Consider the following 22,912-nt stretch of genomic DNA (forward strand, 5'->3'; position numbering starts at 1 on the left):
CTACGGTGACCTCAGAATAAGAAGAAACAGACTAATATTAATGTAGATGCAAAAGTTCCATGTTGCCACAAAGTCAATACCCAATACCCCACCGGGATGACTTGAAATACAGTCAGCATCGGCAATTTTTGCCAGTCTCTCTGGAGGCTTGTTGAGAAAGATAGTCTTGCTTCGTTTTGTTTCCTTTTATTGGCGTGGCTGGTTGTTGGTCCTCGTCAAAGAGGTGTCCACCGATCATAGCGTGCCGGAGCCAGAAGACTTGTTGTTTTGTCAATATGTTCTCAAGACTTTGCGGCAGGTATCAATAAACTACAGCACAATCACAGCTCGCCGCTACCCATCGTAAACAGGTTGGGCCTGTCTGTTCCGGTGGGCTCTCAGTGGTGCTAAAGCATCAAATGAAGAGGATGGGATTCGAACCCACACAAACCAAGGCGTGCCGAGCACAACGGACTAGCCTTGCATCGCCTTAACCACTCGACCACCTTTCGTTTTGCGCGGTCCTTTTGTTTAACACTCCCGATTCAGACCACCAGCTCATTAGTAGAGCTCTCAGTGAACTGAACTGAGTGTGTCAGATAGGGAAGACACACAAAAATTGCAGAGTGGGGTCCCCAGGACCGCTGCTAAATGTACCGAACGACGAGGATGGGATTCGAACCTACGCGTGCAGAGCACAATGGATTAGCAGTCCATCGCCTTAACCACTCGGCCACCTCGTCGTATTACGTGCCGTCTTTTATTTAGCACTCCCGATTCAGATCATCAGCTCATTAGTAGAGAACTCAAAGAACTGAACTGAGTGTGTTAGATAAGGAGGACACACAAAAAGTTCAGCATGGGGTCCCCAGGACCTAGATTAAGGTCCAGTGCTAAAGGAACCGAACGACAAGGATGGGATTAGCAGTCCATCGCCTTAACCACTCGGCCTCCCCGCCCCCTTGCTGACTGAGAGAGGCCATGCTGCGGACCTTTTCAGCTGCTGCTGCTGTGCTTTCAGCAGGCTGTTTTGAGCACAGAGGGAATAGTGAATGAGCCGTCTTTTACACACCTCTAATCTGTTCCGTAGAAACACGATGCAGCAACCCGTGCCAGGAGAATGTTTGTGCGGCAGTTTAAAGCTTGCTACCACCTTGTCGGTTCACATCCACGTAGGTGCCTGCAAAGGTCACGACCGTCGCCGGCATTCTTTCGCAGAGGCAATATTGTAGCCTATGAGGTTTATCCGAGGCGCGATCATTGCTGGTTGAAAACTTTACCCAATACCCCGCCAGGATGACTTGAAATACAGTCAGCTTTGGCAATTTTTGCTAGCCTCTCTGGAGGCTTAGAGTATTGTTGAGAAAAAATAGCCTGGCTTTGTTTCTCGTCGAAAAGGTGTCTGCTTATGATTGAGCGCCAGAGCCAGAAGGCTTGTTGTTTTCTAAATATGTCCTCAAGACGGGTATCATTAAACTGCAGCGCAATTACAGCTCACCGTTACCCATCGTAAACAGGTTGGGCCTGTCTGGTCCGGTGGGCTCTCAGTGGCGCTAAAGCTTCCAGTGCATGTTGAGCACAATGTATTAGCCTTCCACCGCCTTACCCGCTGGACCACCTCGTCATCTTGCGTGGTTTCTTTGTTTAACACTCCTGAACCATGTGCATGTGGATGCCTTCTTCGTCTTTTGTTTCAGCCGCCGAGGGCCTGTTTTCCACTGAGGCCCTGCGTCAAACTCCCTATGAGACACAATCGAACGTTAGTAGTAACCTCCGATTACGGCCGAATGTGGATTCTGCTCGGACGACGGGGCACCGGTACATCCTTTGTAGCTTTGGCTTGTTAGCCAAACGCTACAGCAGTTTGCCATTTCCCATGAAATCATCCTTGATTTCCTTAAGAAAGGTGCCCCAAATTGGTGGAAAATCACATCTCAACCATACGCTGTCCAAAGCATTGACCCGCCTTCACGCGGCAAAACAGAACGTGTTGTTGGCCCGCACTGCTGGGTCAAACTGCGCTTCCCAAAAACAGATTGGGTCAAAACCGACAGAAGAAAACTCTAAGCCTGCTCTAAGCCCTACCCACGGGGAGGGCTCGACAGTCTCGCACAACGCGAGAGCCTCCGTTTCGCCTGTGTAATTTGGGGGCCGATGAAAACTGGGTCCGACCCGGTGAAGAAGCCCACGATCAGCCCGGCTAGCTCAGTCGGTAGAGCATGAGACTCTTAATCTCAGGGTCGTGGGTTCGAGCCCCACGTTGGGCGGCTCTGTTGACTCTCTTTCTTCCCAAAAGGGTGGCGGGCTCCAGCGTGCCCATTCGCCGCGCAGGCTGAGTGGATTTTGCGAGCTCCGGAAACATCTTTCAAAACAGATGTCGCTGTTAGTGCGAGCAATTTTAATCCCTATCACTAACCCTAACCCTTGCTTTTACACCGGTGATCCGGCGGCAGGAAGCAACAGCGGCTGTCTCTGTGGCGCAATCGGTTAGCGCGTTCGGCTGTTAACCGAAAGGTTGGTGCTTCGAGCCCACCCAGGGACGTGTGAAATGCCGGAGTTTTGCACGCGCGTCAGGTGTCCACTAACGCCTATGCCATTCTTAGGGTTGCGAGGCACAGCTTTCTCAGGGCGTTTATCTTGTGCACCTTCAATAAGCTGGCTTGTTTTAAAAGAACTCAGCGGCGGGCATTTGGTGAACATTTTCACCAGCTCGAGTAGTTTGCTGTGGCATGTGGATGCCTTCTTAACTGATGATCTGTCTCTGGGGCTCATCTAGTTGACATAGTATCCGCTGACATTCGGCTGAAGGTGCTGATCCACCATCTGCTCTTGGTACGGACTGGAACCGGGGGACTGTAGTGACCATCAGATCGGAATGCAGAATGGATCTGGTGGCTACGGTGACCTCAGAATAAGAAGAAACAGACTAATATTAATGTAGATGCAAAAGTTCCATGTTGCCACAAAGTCAATACCCAATACCCCACCGGGATGACTTGAAATACAGTCAGCATCGGCAATTTTTGCCAGTCTCTCTGGAGGCTTGTTGAGAAAGATAGTCTTGCTTCGTTTTGTTTCCTTTTATTGGCGTGGCTGGTTGTTGGTCCTCGTCAAAGAGGTGTCCACCGATCATAGCGTGCCGGAGCCAGAAGACTTGTTGTTTTGTCAATATGTTCTCAAGACTTTGCGGCAGGTATCAATAAACTACAGCACAATCACAGCTCGCCGCTACCCATCGTAAACAGGTTGGGCCTGTCTGTTCCGGTGGGCTCTCAGTGGTGCTAAAGCATCAAATGAAGAGGATGGGATTCGACCCCACACAAACCAAGGCATGCCGAGCACAACGGACTAGCCTTGCATCGCCTTAACCACTCGACCACCTTTCGTTTTGCGCTGTCCTTTTGTTTAACACTCCCGATTCAGACCACCAGCTCATTAGTAGAGCGCTCAGTGAACTGAACTGAGTGTGTCAGATAGGGAAGACACACAAAAATTGCAGAGTGGGGTCCCCAGGACCGAGGATCACTGCTAAATGTACCGAACGACGAGGATGGGATTCGAACCCACGCGTGCAGAGCACAATGGATTAGCAGTCCATCGCCTTAACCACTCGGCCACCTCGTCGTATTACGTGCCGTCTTTTATTTAGCACTCCCGATTCAGATCATCAGCTCATTAGTAGAGAACTCAAAGAACTGAACTGAGTGTGTTAGATAAGGAGGACACACAAAAAGTTCAGCATGGGGTCCCCAGGACCTAGATTAAGGTCCAGTGCTAAAGGAACCGAACGACAAGGATGGGATTAGCAGTCCATGGCCTTAACCACTCGGCCTCCCCGCCCCCTTGCTGACTGAGAGAGGCCATGCTGCGGACCTTTTCAGCTGCTGCTGCTGTGCTTTCAGCAGGCTGTTTTGAGCACAGAGGGAATAGTGAATGAGCCGTCTTTTACACACCTCTAATCTGTTCCATAGAAACACGGTGCAGCAACCCGTGCCAGGAGACTGTTTGTGCGGCAGTTTAAAGCTTGCTACCACCTTGTCGGTTCACATCCACGTAGGTGCCTGCAAAGGTCACGACCGTCGCCGGCATTCTTTCGCAGAGGCAATATTGTAGCCTATGAGGTTTATCCGAGGCGCGATCATTGCTGGTTGAAAACTTTACCCAATACCCCGCCAGGATGACTTGAAATACAGTCAGCTTTGGCAATTTTTGCTAGCCTCTCTGGAGGCTTAGAGTATTGTTGAGAAAAAATAGCCTGGTTTCGTTTCTCGTCGAAAAGGTGTCTGCTGATGATTGAGCGCCAGAGCCAGAAGGCTTGTTGTTTTGTAAATATGTCCTCAAGACGGGTATCATTAAACTGCAGCGCAATTACAGCTCACCGTTACCCATCGTAAACAGGTTGGGCCTGTCTGGTCCGGTGGGCTCTCAGTGGCGCTAAAGCTTCCAGTGCATGTCGAGCACAATGTATTAGCCTTCCACCGCCTTACCCGCTGGACCACCTCGTCATCTTGCGTGGTTTCTTTGTTTAACACTCCTGAACCATGTGCATGTGGATGCCTTCTTCGTCTTTTGTTTCAGCCGCCGAGGGCCTGTTTTCCACTGAGGCCCTGCGTCAAACTCCCTATGAGACACAATCGAACGTTAGTAGTAACCTCCGATTACGGCCGAATGTGGATTCTGCTCGGACGACGGGGCACCGGTACATCCTTTGTAGCTTTGGCTTGTTAGCCAAACGCTACAGCAGTTTGCCATTTCCCATGAAATCATCCTTGATTTCCTTAAGAAAGGTGCCCCAAATTGGTGGAAAATCACATCTCAACCATACGCTGTCCAAAGCATTGACCCGCCTTCACGCGGCAAAACAGAACGTGTTGTTGGCCCGCACTGCTGGGTCAAACTGCGCTTCCCAAAAACAGATTGGGTCAAAACCGACAGAAGAAAACTCTAAGCCTGCTCTAAGCCCTACCCACGGGGAGGGCTCGACAGTCTCGCACAACGCGAGAGCCTCCGTTTCGCCTGTGTAATTTGGGGGCCGATGAAAACTGGGTCCGACCCGGTGAAGAAGCCCACGACCAGCCCGGCTAGCTCAGTCGGTAGAGCATGATACTCTTAATCTCAGGGTCGTGGGTTCGAGCCCCACGTTGGGCGGCTCTGTTGACTCTCTTTCTTCCCAAAAGGGTGGCGGGCTCCAGCGTGCCCATTCGCCGCGCAGGCTGAGTGGATTTTCGGGCTCCGGAAACATCTTTCAAAACAGATGTCGCTGTTAGTGCGAGCAATTTTAATCCCTAACCCTAACCCTTGCTTTTACACCGGTGATCCGGCGGCAGGAAGCAACAGCGGCTGTCTCTGTGGCGCAATCGGTTAGCGCGTTCGGCTGTTAACCGAAAGGTTGGTGCTTCGAGCCCACCCAGGGACGTGTGAAATGCCGGAGTTTTGCACGCGCGTCAGGTGTCCACTAACGCCTATGCCATTCTTAGGGTTGCGAGGCACAGCTTTCTCAGGGCGTTTATCTTGTGCACCTTCAATAAGCTGGCTTGTTTTAAAAGAACTCAGCGGCGGGCATTTGGTGAACATTTTCACCAGCTCGAGTAGTTTGCTGTGGCATGTGGATGCCTTCTTTACTGATGATCTGTCTCTGGGGCTCATCTAGTTGACATAGTATCCGCTGACATTCGGCTGAAGGTGCTGATCCACCATCTGCTCTTGGTACGGACTGGAACCGGGGGACTGTAGTGACCATCAGATCGGAATGCAGAATGGATCTGGTGGCTACGGTGACCTCAGAATAAGAAGAAACAGACTAATATTAATGTAGATGCAAAAGTTCCATGTTGCCACAAAGTCAATACCCAATACCCCACCGGGATGACTTGAAATACAGTCAGCATCGGCAATTTTTGCCAGTCTCTCTGGAGGCTTGTTGAGAAAGATAGTCTTGCTTCGTTTTGTTTCCTTTTATTGGCGTGGCTGGTTGTTGGTCCTCGTCAAAGAGGTGTCCACCGATCATAGCGTGCCGGAGCCAGAAGACTTGTTGTTTTATCAATATGTTCTCAAGACTTTGCGGCAGGTATCAATAAACTACAGCACAATCACAGCTCGCCGCTACCCATCGTAAACAGGTTGGGCCTGTCTGTTCCGGTGGGCTCTCAGTGGTGCTAAAGCATCAAATGAAGAGGATGGGATTCGAACCCACACAAACCAAGGCGTGCCGAGCACAACGGACTAGCCTTGCATCGCCTTGACCACTCGACCACCTTTTGTTTTGCACGGTCCTTTTGTTTAACACTCCCGATTCAGACCACCAGCTCATTAGTAGAGCGCTCAGTGAACTGAACTGAGTGTGTCAGATAGGGAAGACACACAAAAATTGCAGAGTGGGGTCCCCAAGAGGATCACTGCTAAATGTACCGAACGACGAGGATGGGATTCGAACCCACGCGTGCAGAGCACAATGGATTAGCAGTCCATCGCCTTAACCACTCGGCCACCTCGTCGTATTACGTGCCGTCTTTTATTTAGCACTCCCGATTCAGATCATCAGCTCATTAGTAGAGAACTCAAAGAACTGAACTGAGTGTGTTAGATAAGGAGGACACACAAAAAGTTCAGCATGGGGTCCCCAGGACCTAGATTAAGGTCCAGTGCTAAAGGAACCGAACGACAAGGATGGGATTAGCAGTCCATCGCCTTAACCACTCGGCCTCCCCGCCCCCTTGCTGACTGAGAGAGGCCATGCTGCGGACCTTTTCAGCTGCTGCTGCTGTGCTTTCAGCAGGCTGTTTTGAGCACAGAGGGAATAGTGAATGAGCCGTCTTTTACACACCTCTAATCTGTTCCGTAGAAACACGGTGCAGCAACCCGTGCCAGGAGACTGTTTGTGCGGCAGTTTAAAGCTTACTACCACCTTGTCGGTTCACATCCACGTAGGTGCCTGCAAAGGTCACAACCGTCGCCGGCATTCTTTCGCAGAGGCAATATTGTAGCCTATGAGGTTTATCCGAGGCGCGATCATTGCTGGTTGAAAACTTTACCCAATACCCCGCCAGGATGACTTGAAATACAGTCAGCTTTGGCAATTTTTGCTAGCCTCTCTGGAGGCTTAGAGTATTGTTGAGAAAAAATAGCCTGGCTTTGTTTCTCGTCGAAAAGGTGTCTGCTTATGATTGAGCGCCAGAGCCAGAAGGCTTGTTGTTTTGTAAATATGTCCTCAAGACGGGTATCATTAAACTGCAGCGCAATTACAGCTCACCGTTACCCATCGTAAACAGGTTGGGCCTGTCTGGTCCGGTGGGCTCTCAGTGGCGCTAAAGCTTCCAGTGCATGTCGAGCACAATGTATTAGCCTTCCACCGCCTTACCCGCTGGACCACCTCGTCATCTTGCGTGGTTTCTTTGTTTAACACTCCTGAACCATGTGCATGTGGATGCCTTCTTCGTCTTTTGTTTCAGCCGCCGAGGGCCTGTTTTCCACTGAGGCCCTGCGTCAAACTCCCTATGAGACACAATCGAACGTTAGTAGTAACCTCCGATTACGGCCGAATGTGGATTCTGCTCGGACGACGGGGCACCGGTACATCCTTTGTAGCTTTGGCTTGTTAGCCAAACGCTACAGCAGTTTGCCATTTCCCATGAAATCATCCTTGATTTCCTTAAGAAAGGTGCCCCAAATTGGTGGAAAATCACATCTCAACCATACGCTGTCCAAAGCATTGACCCGCCTTCACGCGGCAAAACAGAACGTGTTGTTGGCCCGCACTGCTGGGTCAAACTGCGCTTCCCAAAAACAGATTGGGTCAAAACCGACAGAAGAAAACTCTAAGCCTGCTCTAAGCCCTACCCACGGGGAGGGCTCGACAGTCTCGCACAACGCGAGAGCCTCCGTTTCGCCTGTGTAATTTGGGGGCCGATGAAAACTGGGTCCGACCCGGTGAAGAAGCCCACGATCCGCCCGGCTAGCTCAGTCGGTAGAGCATGAGACTCTTAATCTCAGGGTCGTGGGTTCGAGCCCCACGTTGGGCGGCTCTGTTGACTCTCTTTCTTCCCAAAAGGGTGGCGGCTCCAGCGTGCCCATTCGCCGCGCAGGCTGAGTGGATTTTGCGAGCTCCGGAAACATCTTTCAAAACAGATGTCGCTGTTAGTGCGAGCAATTTTAATCCCTATCACTAACCCTAACCCTTGCTTTTACACCGGTGATCCGGCGGCAGCAAGCAACAGCGGCTGTCTCTGTGGCGCAATCGGTTAGCGCGTTCGGCTGTTAACCGAAAGGTTGGTGGTTCGAGCCCACCCAGGGACGTGTGAAATGCCGGAGTTTTGCACGCGCGTCAGGTGTCCACTAACGCCTATGCCATTCTTAGGGTTGCGAGGCACAGCTTTCTCAGGGCGTTTATCTTGTGCACCTTCAATAAGCTGGCTTGTTTTAAAAGAACTCAGCGGCGGGCATTTGGTGAACATTTTCACCAGCTCGAGTAGTTTGCTGTGGCATGTGGATGCCTTCTTAACTGATGATCTGTCTCTGGGGCTCATCTAGTTGACATAGTATCCGCTGACATTCGGCTGAAGGTGCTGATCCACCATCTGCTCTTGGTACGGACTGGAACCGGGGGACTGTAGTGACCATCAGATCGGAATGCAGAATGGATCTGGTGGCTACGGTGACCTCAGAATAAGAAGAAACAGACTAATATTAATGTAGATGCAAAAGTTCCATGTTGCCACAAAGTCAATACCCAATACCCCACCGGGATGACTTGAAATACAGTCAGCATCGGCAATTTTTGCCAGTCTCTCTGGAGGCTTGTTGAGAAAGATAGTCTTGCTTCGTTTTGTTTCCTTTTATTGGCGTGGCTGGTTGTTGGTCCTCGTCAAAGAGGTGTCCACCGATCATAGCGTGCCGGAGCCAGAAGACTTGTTGTTTTGTCAATATGTTCTCAAGACTTTGCGGCAGGTATCAATAAACTACAGCACAATCACAGCTCGCCGCTACCCATCGTAAACAGGTTGGGCCTGTCTGTTCCGGTGGGCTCTCAGTGGTGCTAAAGCATCAAATGAAGAGGATGGGATTCGAACCCACACAAACCAAGGCGTGCCGAGCACAACGGACTAGCCTTGCATCGCCTTAACCACTCGACCACCTTTCGTTTTGCGCGGTCCTTTTGTTTAACACTCCCGATTCAGACCACCAGCTCATTAGTAGAGCTCTCAGTGAACTGAACTGAGTGTGTCAGATAGGGAAGACACACAAAAATTGCAGAGTGGGGTCCCCAGGACCGCTGCTAAATGTACCAAACGACGAGGATGGGATTCGAACCTACGCGTGCAGAGCACAATGGATTAGCAGTCCATCGCCTTAACCACTCGGCCACCTCGTCGTATTACGTGCCGTCTTTTATTTAGCACTCCCGATTCAGATCATCAGCTCATTAGTAGAGAACTCAAAGAACTGAACTGAGTGTGTTAGATAAGGAGGACACACAAAAAGTTCAGCATGGGGTCCCCAGGACCTAGATTAAGGTCCAGTGCTAAAGGAACCGAACGACAAGGATGGGATTAGCAGTCCATCGCCTTAACCACTCGGCCTCCCCGCCCCCTTGCTGACTGAGAGAGGCCATGCTGCGGACCTTTTCAGCTGCTGCTGCTGTGCTTTCAGCAGGCTGTTTTGAGCACAGAGGGAATAGTGAATGAGCCGTCTTTTACACACCTCTAATCTGTTCCGTAGAAACACGATGCAGCAACCCGTGCCAGGAGAATGTTTGTGCGGCAGTTTAAAGCTTGCTACCACCTTGTCGGTTCACATCCACGTAGGTGCCTGCAAAGGTCACGACCGTCGCCGGCATTCTTTCGCAGAGGCAATATTGTAGCCTATGAGGTTTATCCGAGGCGCGATCATTGCTGGTTGAAAACTTTACCCAATACCCCGCCAGGATGACTTGAAATACAGTCAGCTTTGGCAATTTTTGCTAGCCTCTCTGGAGGCTTAGAGTATTGTTGAGAAAAAATAGCCTGGCTTTGTTTCTCGTCGAAAAGGTGTCTGCTTATGATTGAGCGCCAGAGCCAGAAGGCTTGTTGTTTTCTAAATATGTCCTCAAGACGGGTATCATTAAACTGCAGCGCAATTACAGCTCACCGTTACCCATCGTAAACAGGTTGGGCCTGTCTGGTCCGGTGGGCTCTCAGTGGCGCTAAAGCTTCCAGTGCATGTTGAGCACAATGTATTAGCCTTCCACCGCCTTACCCGCTGGACCACCTCGTCATCTTGCGTGGTTTCTTTGTTTAACACTCCTGAACCATGTGCATGTGGATGCCTTCTTCGTCTTTTGTTTCAGCCGCCGAGGGCCTGTTTTCCACTGAGGCCCTGCGTCAAACTCCCTATGAGACACAATCGAACGTTAGTAGTAACCTCCGATTACGGCCGAATGTGGATTCTGCTCGGACGACGGGGCACCGGTACATCCTTTGTAGCTTTGGCTTGTTAGCCAAACGCTACAGCAGTTTGCCATTTCCCATGAAATCATCCTTGATTTCCTTAAGAAAGGTGCCCCAAATTGGTGGAAAATCACATCTCAACCATACGCTGTCCAAAGCATTGACCCGCCTTCACGCGGCAAAACAGAACGTGTTGTTGGCCCGCACTGCTGGGTCAAACTGCGCTTCCCAAAAACAGATTGGGTCAAAACCGACAGAAGAAAACTCTAAGCCTGCTCTAAGCCCTACCCACGGGGAGGGCTCGACAGTCTCGCACAACGCGAGAGCCTCCGTTTCGCCTGTGTAATTTGGGGGCCGATGAAAACTGGGTCCGACCCGGTGAAGAAGCCCACGATCAGCCCGGCTAGCTCAGTCGGTAGAGCATGAGACTCTTAATCTCAGGGTCGTGGGTTCGAGCCCCACGTTGGGCGGCTCTGTTGACTCTCTTTCTTCCCAAAAGGGTGGCGGGCTCCAGCGTGCCCATTCGCCGCGCAGGCTGAGTGGATTTTGCGAGCTCCGGAAACATCTTTCAAAACAGATGTCGCTGTTAGTGCGAGCAATTTTAATCCCTATCACTAACCCTAACCCTTGCTTTTACACCGGTGATCCGGCGGCAGCAAGCAACAGCGGCTGTCTCTGTGGCGCAATCGGTTAGCGCGTTCGGCTGTTAACCGAAAGGTTGGTGGTTCGAGCCCACCCAGGGACGTGTGAAATGCCGGAGTTTTGCACGCGCGTCAGGTGTCCACTAACGCCTATGCCATTCTTAGGGTTGCGAGGCACAGCTTTCTCAGGGCGTTTATCTTGTGCACCTTCAATAAGCTGGCTTGTTTTAAAAGAACTCAGCGGCGGGCATTTGGTGAACATTTTCACCAGCTCGAGTAGTTTGCTGTGGCATGTGGATGCCTTCTTAACTGATGATCTGTCTCTGGGGCTCATCTAGTTGACATAGTATCCGCTGACATTCGGCTGAAGGTGCTGATCCACCATCTGCTCTTGGTACGGACTGGAACCGGGGGACTGTAGTGACCATCAGATCGGAATGCAGAATGGATCTGGTGGCTACGGTGACCTCAGAATAAGAAGAAACAGACTAATATTAATGTAGATGCAAAAGTTCCATGTTGCCACAAAGTCAATACCCAATACCCCACCGGGATGACTTGAAATACAGTCAGCATCGGCAATTTTTGCCAGTCTCTCTGGAGGCTTGTTGAGAAAGATAGTCTTGCTTCGTTTTGTTTCCTTTTATTGGCGTGGCTGGTTGTTGGTCCTCGTCAAAGAGGTGTCCACCGATCATAGCGTGCCGGAGCCAGAAGACTTGTTGTTTTGTCAATATGTTCTCAAGACTTTGCGGCAGGTATCAATAAACTACAGCACAATCACAGCTCGCCGCTACCCATCGTAAACAGGTTGGGCCTGTCTGTTCCGGTGGGCTCTCAGTGGTGCTAAAGCATCAAATGAAGAGGATGGGATTCGACCCCACACAAACCAAGGCATGCCGAGCACAACGGACTAGCCTTGCATCGCCTTAACCACTCGACCACCTTTCGTTTTGCGCTGTCCTTTTGTTTAACACTCCCGATTCAGACCACCAGCTCATTAGTAGAGCGCTCAGTGAACTGAACTGAGTGTGTCAGATAGGGAAGACACACAAAAATTGCAGAGTGGGGTCCCCAGGACCGAGGATCACTGCTAAATGTACCGAACGACGAGGATGGGATTCGAACCCACGCGTGCAGAGCACAATGGATTAGCAGTCCATCGCCTTAACCACTCGGCCACCTCGTCGTATTACGTGCCGTCTTTTATTTAGCACTCCCGATTCAGATCATCAGCTCATTAGTAGAGAACTCAAAGAACTGAACTGAGTGTGTTAGATAAGGAGGACACACAAAAAGTTCAGCATGGGGTCCCCAGGACCTAGATTAAGGTCCAGTGCTAAAGGAACCGAACGACAAGGATGGGATTAGCAGTCCATCGCCTTAACCACTCGGCCTCCCCGCCCCCTTGCTGACTGAGAGAGGCCATGCTGCGGACCTTTTCAGCTGCTGCTGCTGTGCTTTCAGCAGGCTGTTTTGAGCACAGAGGGAATAGTGAATGAGCCGTCTTTTACACACCTCTAATCTGTTCCATAGAAACACGGTGCAGCAACCCGTTCCAGGAGACTGTTTGTGCGGCAGTTTAAAGCTTGCTACCACCTTGTCGGTTCACATCCACGTAGGTGCCTGCAAAGGTCACGACCGTCGCCGGCATTCTTTCGCAGAGGCAATATTGTAGCCTATGAGGTTTATCCGAGGCGCGATCATTGCTGGTTGAAAACTTTACCCAATACCCCGCCAGGATGACTTGAAATACAGTCAGCTTTGGCAATTTTTGCTAGCCTCTCTGGAGGCTTAGAGTATTGTTGAGAAAAAATAGCCTGGTTTCGTTTCTCGTCGAAAAGGTGTCTGCTGATGATTGAGCGCCAGAGCCAGAAGGCTTGTTGTTTTGTAAATATGTCCTCAAGACGGGTATCATTAAACTGCAGCGCAATTACAGCTCACCGTTACCCATCGTAAACAGGTTGGGCCTGTCTGGTCCGGTGGGCTCTCAGTGGCGCTAAAGCTTCCAGTGCATGTCGAGCACAATGTATTAGCCTTCCACCGCCTTACCCGCTGGACCACCTCGTCATCTTGCGTGGTTTCTTTGTTTAACACTCCTGAACCATGTGCATGTGGATGCCTTCTTCGTCTTTTGTTTCAGCCGCCGAGGGCCTGTTTTCCACTGAGGCCCTGCGTCAAACTCCCTATGAGACACAATCGAACGTTAGTAGTAACCTCCGATTACGGCCGAATGTGGATTCTGCTCGGACGACGGGGCACCGGTACATCCTTTGTAGCTTTGGCTTGTTAGCCAAACGCTACAGCAGTTTGCCATTTCCCATGAAATCATCCTTGATTTCCTTAAGAAAGGTGCCCCAAATTGGTGGAAAATCACATCTCAACCATACGCTGTCCAAAGCATTGACCCGCCTTCACGCGGCAAAACAGAACGTGTTGTTGGCCCGCACTGCTGGGTCAAACTGCGCTTCCCAAAAACAGATTGGGTCAAAACCGACAGAAGAAAACTCTAAGCCTGCTCTAAGCCCTACCCACGGGGAGGGCTCGACAGTCTCGCACAACGCGAGAGCCTCCGTTTCGCCTGTGTAATTTGGGGGCCGATGAAAACTGGGTCCGACCCGGTGAAGAAGCCCACGACCAGCCCGGCTAGCTCAGTCGGTAGAGCATGATACTCTTAATCTCAGGGTCGTGGGTTCGAGCCCCACGTTGGGCGGCTCTGTTGACTCTCTTTCTTCCCAAAAGGGTGGCGGGCTCCAGCGTGCCCATTCGCCGCGCAGGCTGAGTGGATTTTCGGGCTCCGGAAACATCTTTCAAAACAGATGTCGCTGTTAGTGCGAGCAATTTTAATCCCTAACCCTAACCCTTGCTTTTACACCGGTGATCCGGCGGCAGGAAGCAACAGCGGCTGTCTCTGTGGCGCAATCGGTTAGCGCGTTCGGCTGTTAACCGAAAGGTTGGTGCTTCGAGCCCACCCAGGGACGTGTGAAATGCCGGAGTTTTGCACGCGCGTCAGGTGTCCACTAACGCCTATGCCATTCTTAGGGTTGCGAGGCACAGCTTTCTCAGGGCGTTTATCTTGTGCACCTTCAATAAGCTGGCTTGTTTTAAAAGAACTCAGCGGCGGGCATTTGGTGAACATTTTCACCAGCTCGAGTAGTTTGCTGTGGCATGTGGATGCCTTCTTTACTGATGATCTGTCTCTGGGGCTCATCTAGTTGACATAGTATCCGCTGACATTCGGCTGAAGGTGCTGATCCACCATCTGCTCTTGGTACGGACTGGAACCGGGGGACTGTAGTGACCATCAGATCGGAATGCAGAATGGATCTGGTGGCTACGGTGACCTCAGAATAAGAAGAAACAGACTAATATTAATGTAGATGCAAAAGTTCCATGTTGCCACAAAGTCAATACCCAATACCCCACCGGGATGACTTGAAATACAGTCAGCATCGGCAATTTTTGCCAGTCTCTCTGGAGGCTTGTTGAGAAAGATAGTCTTGCTTCGTTTTGTTTCCTTTTATTGGCGTGGCTGGTTGTTGGTCCTCGTCAAAGAGGTGTCCACCGATCATAGCGTGCCGGAGCCAGAAGACTTGTTGTTTTATCAATATGTTCTCAAGACTTTGCGGCAGGTATCAATAAACTACAGCACAATCACAGCTCGCCGCTACCCATCGTAAACAGGTTGGGCCTGTCTGTTCCGGTGGGCTCTCAGTGGTGCTAAAGCATCAAATGAAGAGGATGGGATTCGAACCCACACAAACCAAGGCGTGCCGAGCACAACGGACTAGCCTTGCATCGCCTTGACCACTCGACCACCTTTCGTTTTGCACGGTCCTTTTGTTTAACACTCCCGATTCAGACCACCAGCTCATTAGTAGAGCGCTCAGTGAACTGAACTGAGTGTGTCAGATAGGGAAGACACACAAAAATTGCAGAGTGGGGTCCCCAAGAGGATCACTGCTAAATGTACCGAACGACGAGGATGGGATTCGAACCCACGCGTGCAGAGCACAATGGATTAGCAGTCCATCGCCTTAACCACTCGGCCACCTCGTCGTATTACGTGCCGTCTTTTATTTAGCACTCCCGATTCAGATCATCAGCTCATTAGTAGAGAACTCAAAGAACTGAACTGAGTGTGTTAGATAAGGAGGACACACAAAAAGTTCAGCATGGGGTCCCCAGGACCTAGATTAAGGTCCAGTGCTAAAGGAACCGAACGACAAGGATGGGATTAGCAGTCCATCGCCTTAACCACTCGGCCTCCCCGCCCCCTTGCTGACTGAGAGAGGCCATGCTGCGGACCTTTTCAGCTGCTGCTGCTGTGCTTTCAGCAGGCTGTTTTGAGCACAGAGGGAATAGTGAATGAGCCGTCTTTTACACACCTCTAATCTGTTCCGTAGAAACACGGTGCAGCAACCCGTGCCAGGAGACTGTTTGTGCGGCAGTTTAAAGCTTACTACCACCTTGTCGGTTCACATCCACGTAGGTGCCTGCAAAGGTCACAACCGTCGCCGGCATTCTTTCGCAGAGGCAATATTGTAGCCTATGAGGTTTATCCGAGGCGCGATCATTGCTGGTTGAAAACTTTACCCAATACCCCGCCAGGATGACTTGAAATACAGTCAGCTTTGGCAATTTTTGCTAGCCTCTCTGGAGGCTTAGAGTATTGTTGAGAAAAAATAGCCTGGCTTTGTTTCTCGTCGAAAAGGTGTCTGCTTATGATTGAGCGCCAGAGCCAGAAGGCTTGTTGTTTTCTAAATATGTCCTCAAGACGGGTATCATTAAACTGCAGCGCAATTACAGCTCACCGTTACCCATCGTAAACAGGTTGGGCCTGTCTGGTCCGGTGGGCTCTCAGTGGCGCTAAAGCTTCCAGTGCATGTCGAGCACAATGTATTAGCCTTCCACCGCCTTACCCGCTGGACCACCTCGTCATCTTGCGTGGTTTCTTTGTTTAACACTCCTGAACCATGTGCATGTGGATGCCTTCTTCGTCTTTTGTTTCAGCCGCCGAGGGCCTGTTTTCCACTGAGGCCCTGCGTCAAACTCCCTATGAGACACAATCGAACGTTAGTAGTAACCTCCGATTACGGCCGAATGTGGATTCTGCTCGGACGACGGGGCACCGGTACATCCTTTGTAGCTTTGGCTTGTTAGCCAAACGCTACAGCAGTTTGCCATTTCCCATGAAATCATCCTTGATTTCCTTAAGAAAGGTGCCCCAAATTGGTGGAAAATCACATCTCAACCATACGCTGTCCAAAGCATTGACCCGCCTTCACGCGGCAAAACAGAACGTGTTGTTGGCCCGCACTGCTGGGTCAAACTGCGCTTCCCAAAAACAGATTGGGTCAAAACCGACAGAAGAAAACTCTAAGCCTGCTCTAAGCCCTACCCACGGGGAGGGCTCGACAGTCTCGCACAACGCGAGAGCCTCCGTTTCGCCTGTGTAATTTGGGGGCCGATGAAAACTGGGTCCGACCCGGTGAAGAAGCCCACGATCCGCCCGGCTAGCTCAGTCGGTAGAGCATGAGACTCTTAATCTCAGGGTCGTGGGTTCGAGCCCCACGTTGGGCGGCTCTGTTGACTCTCTTTCTTCCCAAAAGGGTGGCGGGCTCCAGCGTGCCCATTCGCCGCGCAGGCTGAGTGGATTTTGCGAGCTCCGGAAACATCTTTCAAAACAGATGTCGCTGTTAGTGCGAGCAATTTTAATCCCTATCACTAACCCTAACCCTTGCTTTTACACCGGTGATCCGGCGGCAGCAAGCAACAGCGGCTGTCTCTGTGGCGCAATCGGTTAGCGCGTTCGGCTCTTAACCGAAAGGTTGGTGGTTCGAGCCCACCCAGGGACGTGTGAAATGCCGGAGTTTTGCACGCGCGTCAGGTGTCCACTAACGCCTATGCCATTCTTAGGGTTGCGAGGCACAGCTTTCTCAGGGCGTTTATCTTGTGCACCTTCAATAAGCTGGCTTGTTTTAAAAGAACTCAGCGGCGGGCATTTGGTGAACATTTTCACCAGCTCGAGTAGTTTGCTGTGGCATGTGGATGCCTTCTTAACTGATGATCTGTCTCTGGGGCTCATCTAGTTGACATAGTATCCGCTGACATTCGGCTGAAGGTGCTGATCCACCATCTGCTCTTGGTACGGACTGGAACCGGGGGACTGTAGTGACCATCAGATCGGAATGCAGAATGGATCTGGTGGCTACGGTGACCTCAGAATAAGAAGAAACAGACTAATATTAATGTAGATGCAAAAGTTCCATGTTGCCACAAAGTCAATACCCAATACCCCACCGGGATGACTTGAAATACAGTCAGCATCGGCAATTTTTGCCAGTCTCTCTGGAGGCTTGTTGAGAAAGATAGTCTTGCTTCGTTTTGTTTCCTTTTATTGGCGTGGCTGGTTGTTGGTCCTCGTCAAAGAGGTGTCCACCGATCATAGCGTGCCGGAGCCAGAAGACTTGTTGTTTTGTCAATATGTTCTCAAGACTTTGCGGCAGGTATCAATAAACTACAGCACAATCACAGCTCGCCGCTACCCATCGTAAACAGGTTGGGCCTGTCTGTTCCGGTGGGCTCTCAGTGGTGCTAAAGCATCAAATGAAGAGGATGGGATTCGAACCCACACAAACCAAGGCGTGCCGAGCACAACGGACTAGCCTTGCATCGCCTTAACCACTCGACCACCTTTCGTTTTGCGCGGTCCTTTTGTTTAACACTCCCGATTCAGACCACCAGCTCATTAGTAGAGCTCTCAGTGAACTGAACTGAGTGTGTCAGATAGGGAAGACACACAAAAATTACAGAGTGGGGTCCCCAGGACCGCTGCTAAATGTACCGAACGACGAGGATGGGATTCGAACCTACGCGTGCAGAGCACAATGGATTAGCAGTCCATCGCCTTAACCACTCGGCCACCTCGTCGTATTACGTGCCGTCTTTTATTTAGCACTCCCGATTCAGATCATCAGCTCATTAGTAGAGAACTCAAAGAACTGAACTGAGTGTGTTAGATAAGGAGGACACACAAAAAGTTCAGCATGGGGTCCCCAGGACCTAGATTAAGGTCCAGTGCTAAAGGAACCGAACGACAAGGATGGGATTAGCAGTCCATCGCCTTAACCACTCGGCCTCCCCGCCCCCTTGCTGACTGAGAGAGGCCATGCTGCGGACCTTTTCAGCTGCTGCTGCTGTGCTTTCAGCAGGCTGTTTTGAGCACAGAGGGAATAGTGAATGAGCCGTCTTTTACACACCTCTAATCTGTTCCGTAGAAACACGATGCAGCAACCCGTGCCAGGAGAATGTTTGTGCGGCAGTTTAAAGCTTGCTACCACCTTGTCGGTTCACATCCACGTAGGTGCCTGCAAAGGTCACGACCGTCGCCGGCATTCTTTTGCAGAGGCAATATTGTAGCCTATGAGGTTTATCCGAGGCGCGATCATTGCTGGTTGAAAACTTTACCCAATACCCCGCCAGGATGACTTGAAATACAGTCAGCTTTGGCAATTTTTGCTAGCCTCTCTGGAGGCTTAGAGTATTGTTGAGAAAAAATAGCCTGGCTTTGTTTCTCGTCGAAAAGGTGTCTGCTTATGATTGAGCGCCAGAGCCAGAAGGCTTGTTGTTTTGTAAATATGTCCTCAAGACGGGTATCATTAAACTGCAGCGCAATTACAGCTCACCGTTACCCATCGTAAACAGGTTGGGCCTGTCTGGTCCGGTGGGCTCTCAGTGGCGCTAAAGCTTCCAGTGCATGTCGAGCACAATGTATTAGCCTTCCACCGCCTTACCCGCTGGACCACCTCGTCATCTTGCGTGGTTTCTTTGTTTAACACTCCTGAACCATGTGCATGTGGATGCCTTCTTCGTCTTTTGTTTCAGCCGCCGAGGGCCTGTTTTCCACTGAGGCCCTGCGTCAAACTCCCTATGAGACACAATCGAACGTTAGTAGTAACCTCCGATTACGGCCGAATGTGGATTCTGCTCGGACGACGGGGCACCGGTACATCCTTTGTAGCTTTGGCTTGTTAGCCAAACGCTACAGCAGTTTGCCATTTCCCATGAAATCATCCTTGATTTCCTTAAGAAAGGTGCCCCAAATTGGTGGAAAATCACATCTCAACCATACGCTGTCCAAAGCATTGACCCGCCTTCACGCGGCAAAACAGAACGTGTTGTTGGCCCGCACTGCTGGGTCAAACTGCGCTTCCCAAAAACAGATTGGGTCAAAACCGACAGAAGAAAACTCTAAGCCTGCTCTAAGCCCTACCCACGGGGAGGGCTCGACAGTCTCGCACAACGCGAGAGCCTCCGTTTCGCCTGTGTAATTTGGGGGCCGATGAAAACTGGGTCCGACCCGGTGAAGAAGCCCACGATCCGCCCGGCTAGCTCAGTCGGTAGAGCATGAGACTCTTAATCTCAGGGTCGTGGGTTCGAGCCCCACGTTGGGCGGCTCTGTTGACTCTCTTTCTTCCCAAAAGGGTGGCGGGCTCCAGCGTGCCCATTCGCCGCGCAGGCTGAGTGGATTTTGCGAGCTCCGGAAACATCTTTCAAAACAGATGTCGCTGTTAGTGCGAGCAATTTTAATCCCTATCACTAACCCTAACCCTTGCTTTTACACCGGTGATACGGCGGCAGCAAGCAACAGCGGCTGTCTCTGTGGCGCAATCGGTTAGCGCGTTCGGCTGTTAACCGAAAGGTTGGTGGTTCGAGCCCACCCAGGGACGTGTGAAATGCCGGAGTTTTGCACGCGCGTCAGGTGTCCACTAACGCCTATGCCATTCTTAGGGTTGCGAGGCACAGCTTTCTCAGGGCGTTTATCTTGTGCACCTTCAATAAGCTGGCTTGTTTTAAAAGAACTCAGCGGCGGGCATTTGGTGAACATTTTCACCAGCTCGAGTAGTTTGCTGTGGCATGTGGATGCCTTCTTAACTGATGATCTGTCTCTGGGGCTCATCTAGTTGACATAGTATCCGCTGACATTCGGCTGAAGGTGCTGATCCACCATCTGCTCTTGGTACGGACTGGAACCGGGGGACTGTAGTGACCATCAGATCGGAATGCAGAATGGATCTGGTGGCTACGGTGACCTCAGAATAAGAAGAAACAGACTAATATTAATGTAGATGCAAAAGTTCCATGTTGCCACAAAGTCAATACCCAATACCCCACCGGGATGACTTGAAATACAGTCAGCATCGGCAATTTTTGCCAGTCTCTCTGGAGGCTTGTTGAGAAAGATAGTCTTGCTTCGTTTTGTTTCCTTTTATTGGCGTGGCTGGTTGTTGGTCCTCGTCAAAGAGGTGTCCACCGATCATAGCGTGCCGGAGCCAGAAGACTTGTTGTTTTGTCAATATGTTCTCAAGACTTTGCGGCAGGTATCAATAAACTACAGCACAATCACAGCTCGCCGCTACCCATCGTAAACAGGTTGGGCCTGTCTGTTCCGGTGGGCTCTCAGTGGTGCTAAAGCATCAAATGAAGAGGATGGGATTCGATCCCACACAAACCAAGGCGTGCCGAGCACAACGGACTAGCCTTGCATCGCCTTAACCACTCGACCACCTTTCGTTTAGCGCTGTCCTTTTGTTTAACACTCCCGATTCAGACCACCAGCTCATTAGTAGAGCGCTCAGTGAACTGAACTGAGTGTGTCAGATAGGGAAGACACACAAAAATTGCAGAGTGGGGTCCCCAGGACCGAGGATCACTGCTAAATGTACCGAACGACGAGGATGGGATTCGAACCCACGCGTGCAGAGCACAATGGATTAGCAGTCCATCGCCTTAACCACTCGGCCACCTCGTCGTATTACGTGCCGTCTTTTATTTAGCACTCCCGATTCAGATCATCAGCTCATTAGTAGAGAACTCAAAGAACTGAACTGAGTGTGTTAGATAAGGAGGACACACAAAAAGTTCAGCATGGGGTCCCCAGGACCTAGATTAAGGTCCAGTGCTAAAGGAACCGAACGACAAGGATGGGATTAGCAGTCCATCGCCTTAACCACTCGGCCTCCCCGCCCCCTTGCTGACTGAGAGAGGCCATGCTGCGGACCTTTTCAGCTGCTGCTGCTGTGCTTTCAGCAGGCTGTTTTGAGCACAGAGGGAATAGTGAATGAGCCGTCTTTTACACACCTCTAATCTGTTCCGTAGAAACACGGTGCAGCAACCCGTGCCAGGAGACTGTTTGTGCGGCAGTTTAAAGCTTGCTACCACCTTGTCAGTTCACATCCACGTAGGTGCCTGCAAAGGTCACGACCGTCGCCGGCATTCTTTCGCAGAGGCAATATTGTAGCCTACGAGGTTTATCCGAGGCGCGATCATTGCTGGTTGAAAACTTTACCCAATACCCCGCCAGGATGACTTGAAATACAGTCAGCTTTGGCAATTTTTGCTAGCCTCTCTGGAGGCTTAGAGTATTGTTGAGAAAAAATAGCCTGGTTTCGTTTCTCGTCGAAAAGGTGTCTGCTGATGATTGAGCGCCAGAGCCAGAAGGCTTGTTGTTTTGTAAATATGTCCTCAAGACGGGTATCATTAAACTGCAGCGCAATTACAGCTCACCGTTACCCATCGTAAACAGGTTGGGCCTGTCTGGTCCGGTGGGCTCTCAGTGGCGCTAAAGCTTCCAGTGCATGTCGAGCACAATGTATTAGCCTTCCACCGCCTTACCCGCTGGACCACCTCGTCATCTTGCGTGGTTTCTTTGTTTAACACTCCTGAACCATGTGCATGTGGATGCCTTCTTCGTCTTTTGTTTCAGCCGCCGAGGGCCTGTTTTCCACTGAGGCCCTGCGTCAAACTCCCTATGAGACACAATCGAACGTTAGTAGTAACCTCCGATTACGGCCGAATGTGGATTCTGCTCGGACGACGGGGCACCGGTACATCCTTTGTAGCTTTGGCTTGTTAGCCAAACGCTACAGCAGTTTGCCATTTCCCATGAAATCATCCTTGATTTCCTTAAGAAAGGTGCCCCAAATTGGTGGAAAATCACATCTCAACCATACGCTGTCCAAAGCATTGACCCGCCTTCACGCGGCAAAACAGAACGTGTTGTTGGCCCGCACTGCTGGGTCAAACTGCGCTTCCCAAAAACAGATTGGGTCAAAACCGACAGAAGAAAACTCTAAGCCTGCTCTAAGCCCTACCCACGGGGAGGGCTCGACAGTCTCGCACAACGCGAGAGCCTCCGTTTCGCCTGTGTAATTTGGGGGCCGATGAAAACTGGGTCCGACCCGGTGAAGAAGCCCACGACCAGCCCGGCTAGCTCAGTCGGTAGAGCATGAGACTCTTAATCTCAGGGTCGTGGGTTCGAGCCCCACGTTGGGCGGCTTTGTTGACTCTCTTTCTTCCCAAAAGGGTGGCGGGCTCCAGCGTGCCCATTCGCCGCGCAGGCTGAGTGGATTTTGCGAGCTCCGGAAACATCTTTCAAAACAGATGTCGCTGTTAGTGCGAGCAATTTTAATCCCTATCACTAACCCTAACCCTTGCTTTTACACAGGTGATCCGGCGGCAGCAAGCAACAGCGGCTGTCTCTGTGGCGCTACCTGGAGCAGGATCGTCTGTTTCCGCGGCCGTCTCCTCGTCCAATCGCCGATCTCGCCGTCCATTGTGAGAATGGACGAGAGCCAATCGCATCGTTCGAGCTCCATTGTTGAGAGCCACTCACAGCGCTTACCCAGCCGGCATTTCAACGTTGATTCACCGTTGAAACAACGTCAAGTACCATGGTTGGATCAACGGTGAAAAACCTTTCGGATTTGCAAAAATTTTCAACGTTGATATTGTGACGTCTTTTCAACGTGGAAGTAACAACGTTGATTCACCGTTGAAATTGCGACTTTGTTTCACCCTTTTACCTTTCGG

At 50.9% G+C, this 22,912-nt stretch overlaps 22 non-coding genes across 22 annotated transcripts; 17 read left to right on the forward strand and 5 right to left on the reverse strand.

The window, feature by feature from the left end:
• The first annotated feature begins 1,185 nt into the window (after positions 1-1,185).
• Positions 1,186-1,326, forward strand: LOC141307841 (U4 spliceosomal RNA). Its single transcript, XR_012346766.1, has one exon. It is a non-coding gene; the product is annotated as a U4 spliceosomal RNA (small nuclear RNA).
• Positions 1,327-2,173: 847 nt separating this feature from the next.
• On the forward strand, positions 2,174-2,246 carry trnak-cuu (transfer RNA lysine (anticodon CUU)). The gene has a single exon. It is a non-coding gene; the product is annotated as a tRNA-Lys (tRNA).
• Positions 2,247-3,521: 1,275 nt separating this feature from the next.
• Positions 3,522-3,603, reverse strand: trnas-gcu (transfer RNA serine (anticodon GCU)). The gene has a single exon. It is a non-coding gene; the product is annotated as a tRNA-Ser (tRNA).
• Positions 3,604-4,066: 463 nt separating this feature from the next.
• LOC141307842 (U4 spliceosomal RNA) lies at positions 4,067-4,207 on the forward strand. The gene has a single exon (XR_012346767.1). It is a non-coding gene; the product is annotated as a U4 spliceosomal RNA (small nuclear RNA).
• A 2,184-nt stretch (positions 4,208-6,391) lies between these two features.
• trnas-gcu (transfer RNA serine (anticodon GCU)) lies at positions 6,392-6,473 on the reverse strand. The gene has a single exon. It is a non-coding gene; the product is annotated as a tRNA-Ser (tRNA).
• A 463-nt stretch (positions 6,474-6,936) lies between these two features.
• On the forward strand, positions 6,937-7,077 carry LOC141307843 (U4 spliceosomal RNA). The gene has a single exon (XR_012346768.1). It is a non-coding gene; the product is annotated as a U4 spliceosomal RNA (small nuclear RNA).
• Positions 7,078-7,924: 847 nt separating this feature from the next.
• On the forward strand, positions 7,925-7,997 carry trnak-cuu (transfer RNA lysine (anticodon CUU)). Its single transcript has one exon. It is a non-coding gene; the product is annotated as a tRNA-Lys (tRNA).
• A 200-nt stretch (positions 7,998-8,197) lies between these two features.
• On the forward strand, positions 8,198-8,271 carry trnan-guu (transfer RNA asparagine (anticodon GUU)). Its single transcript has one exon. It is a non-coding gene; the product is annotated as a tRNA-Asn (tRNA).
• A 1,538-nt stretch (positions 8,272-9,809) lies between these two features.
• On the forward strand, positions 9,810-9,950 carry LOC141307844 (U4 spliceosomal RNA). Its single transcript, XR_012346769.1, has one exon. It is a non-coding gene; the product is annotated as a U4 spliceosomal RNA (small nuclear RNA).
• Positions 9,951-10,797: 847 nt separating this feature from the next.
• Positions 10,798-10,870, forward strand: trnak-cuu (transfer RNA lysine (anticodon CUU)). The gene has a single exon. It is a non-coding gene; the product is annotated as a tRNA-Lys (tRNA).
• Positions 10,871-11,071: 201 nt separating this feature from the next.
• On the forward strand, positions 11,072-11,145 carry trnan-guu (transfer RNA asparagine (anticodon GUU)). Its single transcript has one exon. It is a non-coding gene; the product is annotated as a tRNA-Asn (tRNA).
• A 1,000-nt stretch (positions 11,146-12,145) lies between these two features.
• Positions 12,146-12,227, reverse strand: trnas-gcu (transfer RNA serine (anticodon GCU)). The gene has a single exon. It is a non-coding gene; the product is annotated as a tRNA-Ser (tRNA).
• Positions 12,228-12,690: 463 nt separating this feature from the next.
• Positions 12,691-12,831, forward strand: LOC141307846 (U4 spliceosomal RNA). The gene has a single exon (XR_012346772.1). It is a non-coding gene; the product is annotated as a U4 spliceosomal RNA (small nuclear RNA).
• A 2,184-nt stretch (positions 12,832-15,015) lies between these two features.
• On the reverse strand, positions 15,016-15,097 carry trnas-gcu (transfer RNA serine (anticodon GCU)). The gene has a single exon. It is a non-coding gene; the product is annotated as a tRNA-Ser (tRNA).
• Positions 15,098-15,560: 463 nt separating this feature from the next.
• On the forward strand, positions 15,561-15,701 carry LOC141307847 (U4 spliceosomal RNA). The gene has a single exon (XR_012346773.1). It is a non-coding gene; the product is annotated as a U4 spliceosomal RNA (small nuclear RNA).
• An 847-nt stretch (positions 15,702-16,548) lies between these two features.
• Positions 16,549-16,621, forward strand: trnak-cuu (transfer RNA lysine (anticodon CUU)). The gene has a single exon. It is a non-coding gene; the product is annotated as a tRNA-Lys (tRNA).
• A 1,813-nt stretch (positions 16,622-18,434) lies between these two features.
• Positions 18,435-18,575, forward strand: LOC141307874 (U4 spliceosomal RNA). Its single transcript, XR_012346799.1, has one exon. It is a non-coding gene; the product is annotated as a U4 spliceosomal RNA (small nuclear RNA).
• Positions 18,576-19,422: 847 nt separating this feature from the next.
• trnak-cuu (transfer RNA lysine (anticodon CUU)) lies at positions 19,423-19,495 on the forward strand. The gene has a single exon. It is a non-coding gene; the product is annotated as a tRNA-Lys (tRNA).
• Positions 19,496-19,696: 201 nt separating this feature from the next.
• On the forward strand, positions 19,697-19,770 carry trnan-guu (transfer RNA asparagine (anticodon GUU)). Its single transcript has one exon. It is a non-coding gene; the product is annotated as a tRNA-Asn (tRNA).
• A 1,000-nt stretch (positions 19,771-20,770) lies between these two features.
• trnas-gcu (transfer RNA serine (anticodon GCU)) lies at positions 20,771-20,852 on the reverse strand. Its single transcript has one exon. It is a non-coding gene; the product is annotated as a tRNA-Ser (tRNA).
• Positions 20,853-21,315: 463 nt separating this feature from the next.
• Positions 21,316-21,456, forward strand: LOC141307912 (U4 spliceosomal RNA). The gene has a single exon (XR_012346838.1). It is a non-coding gene; the product is annotated as a U4 spliceosomal RNA (small nuclear RNA).
• Positions 21,457-22,303: 847 nt separating this feature from the next.
• trnak-cuu (transfer RNA lysine (anticodon CUU)) lies at positions 22,304-22,376 on the forward strand. The gene has a single exon. It is a non-coding gene; the product is annotated as a tRNA-Lys (tRNA).
• Positions 22,377-22,912: the final 536 nt, after the last annotated feature.

The sequence above is a fragment of the Garra rufa genome, unplaced genomic scaffold, assembly GCF_049309525.1.
Source record: "Garra rufa unplaced genomic scaffold, GarRuf1.0 hap1_unplaced_002, whole genome shotgun sequence".
NCBI classification, from domain to species: Eukaryota; Metazoa; Chordata; class Actinopteri; order Cypriniformes; family Cyprinidae; genus Garra; species Garra rufa.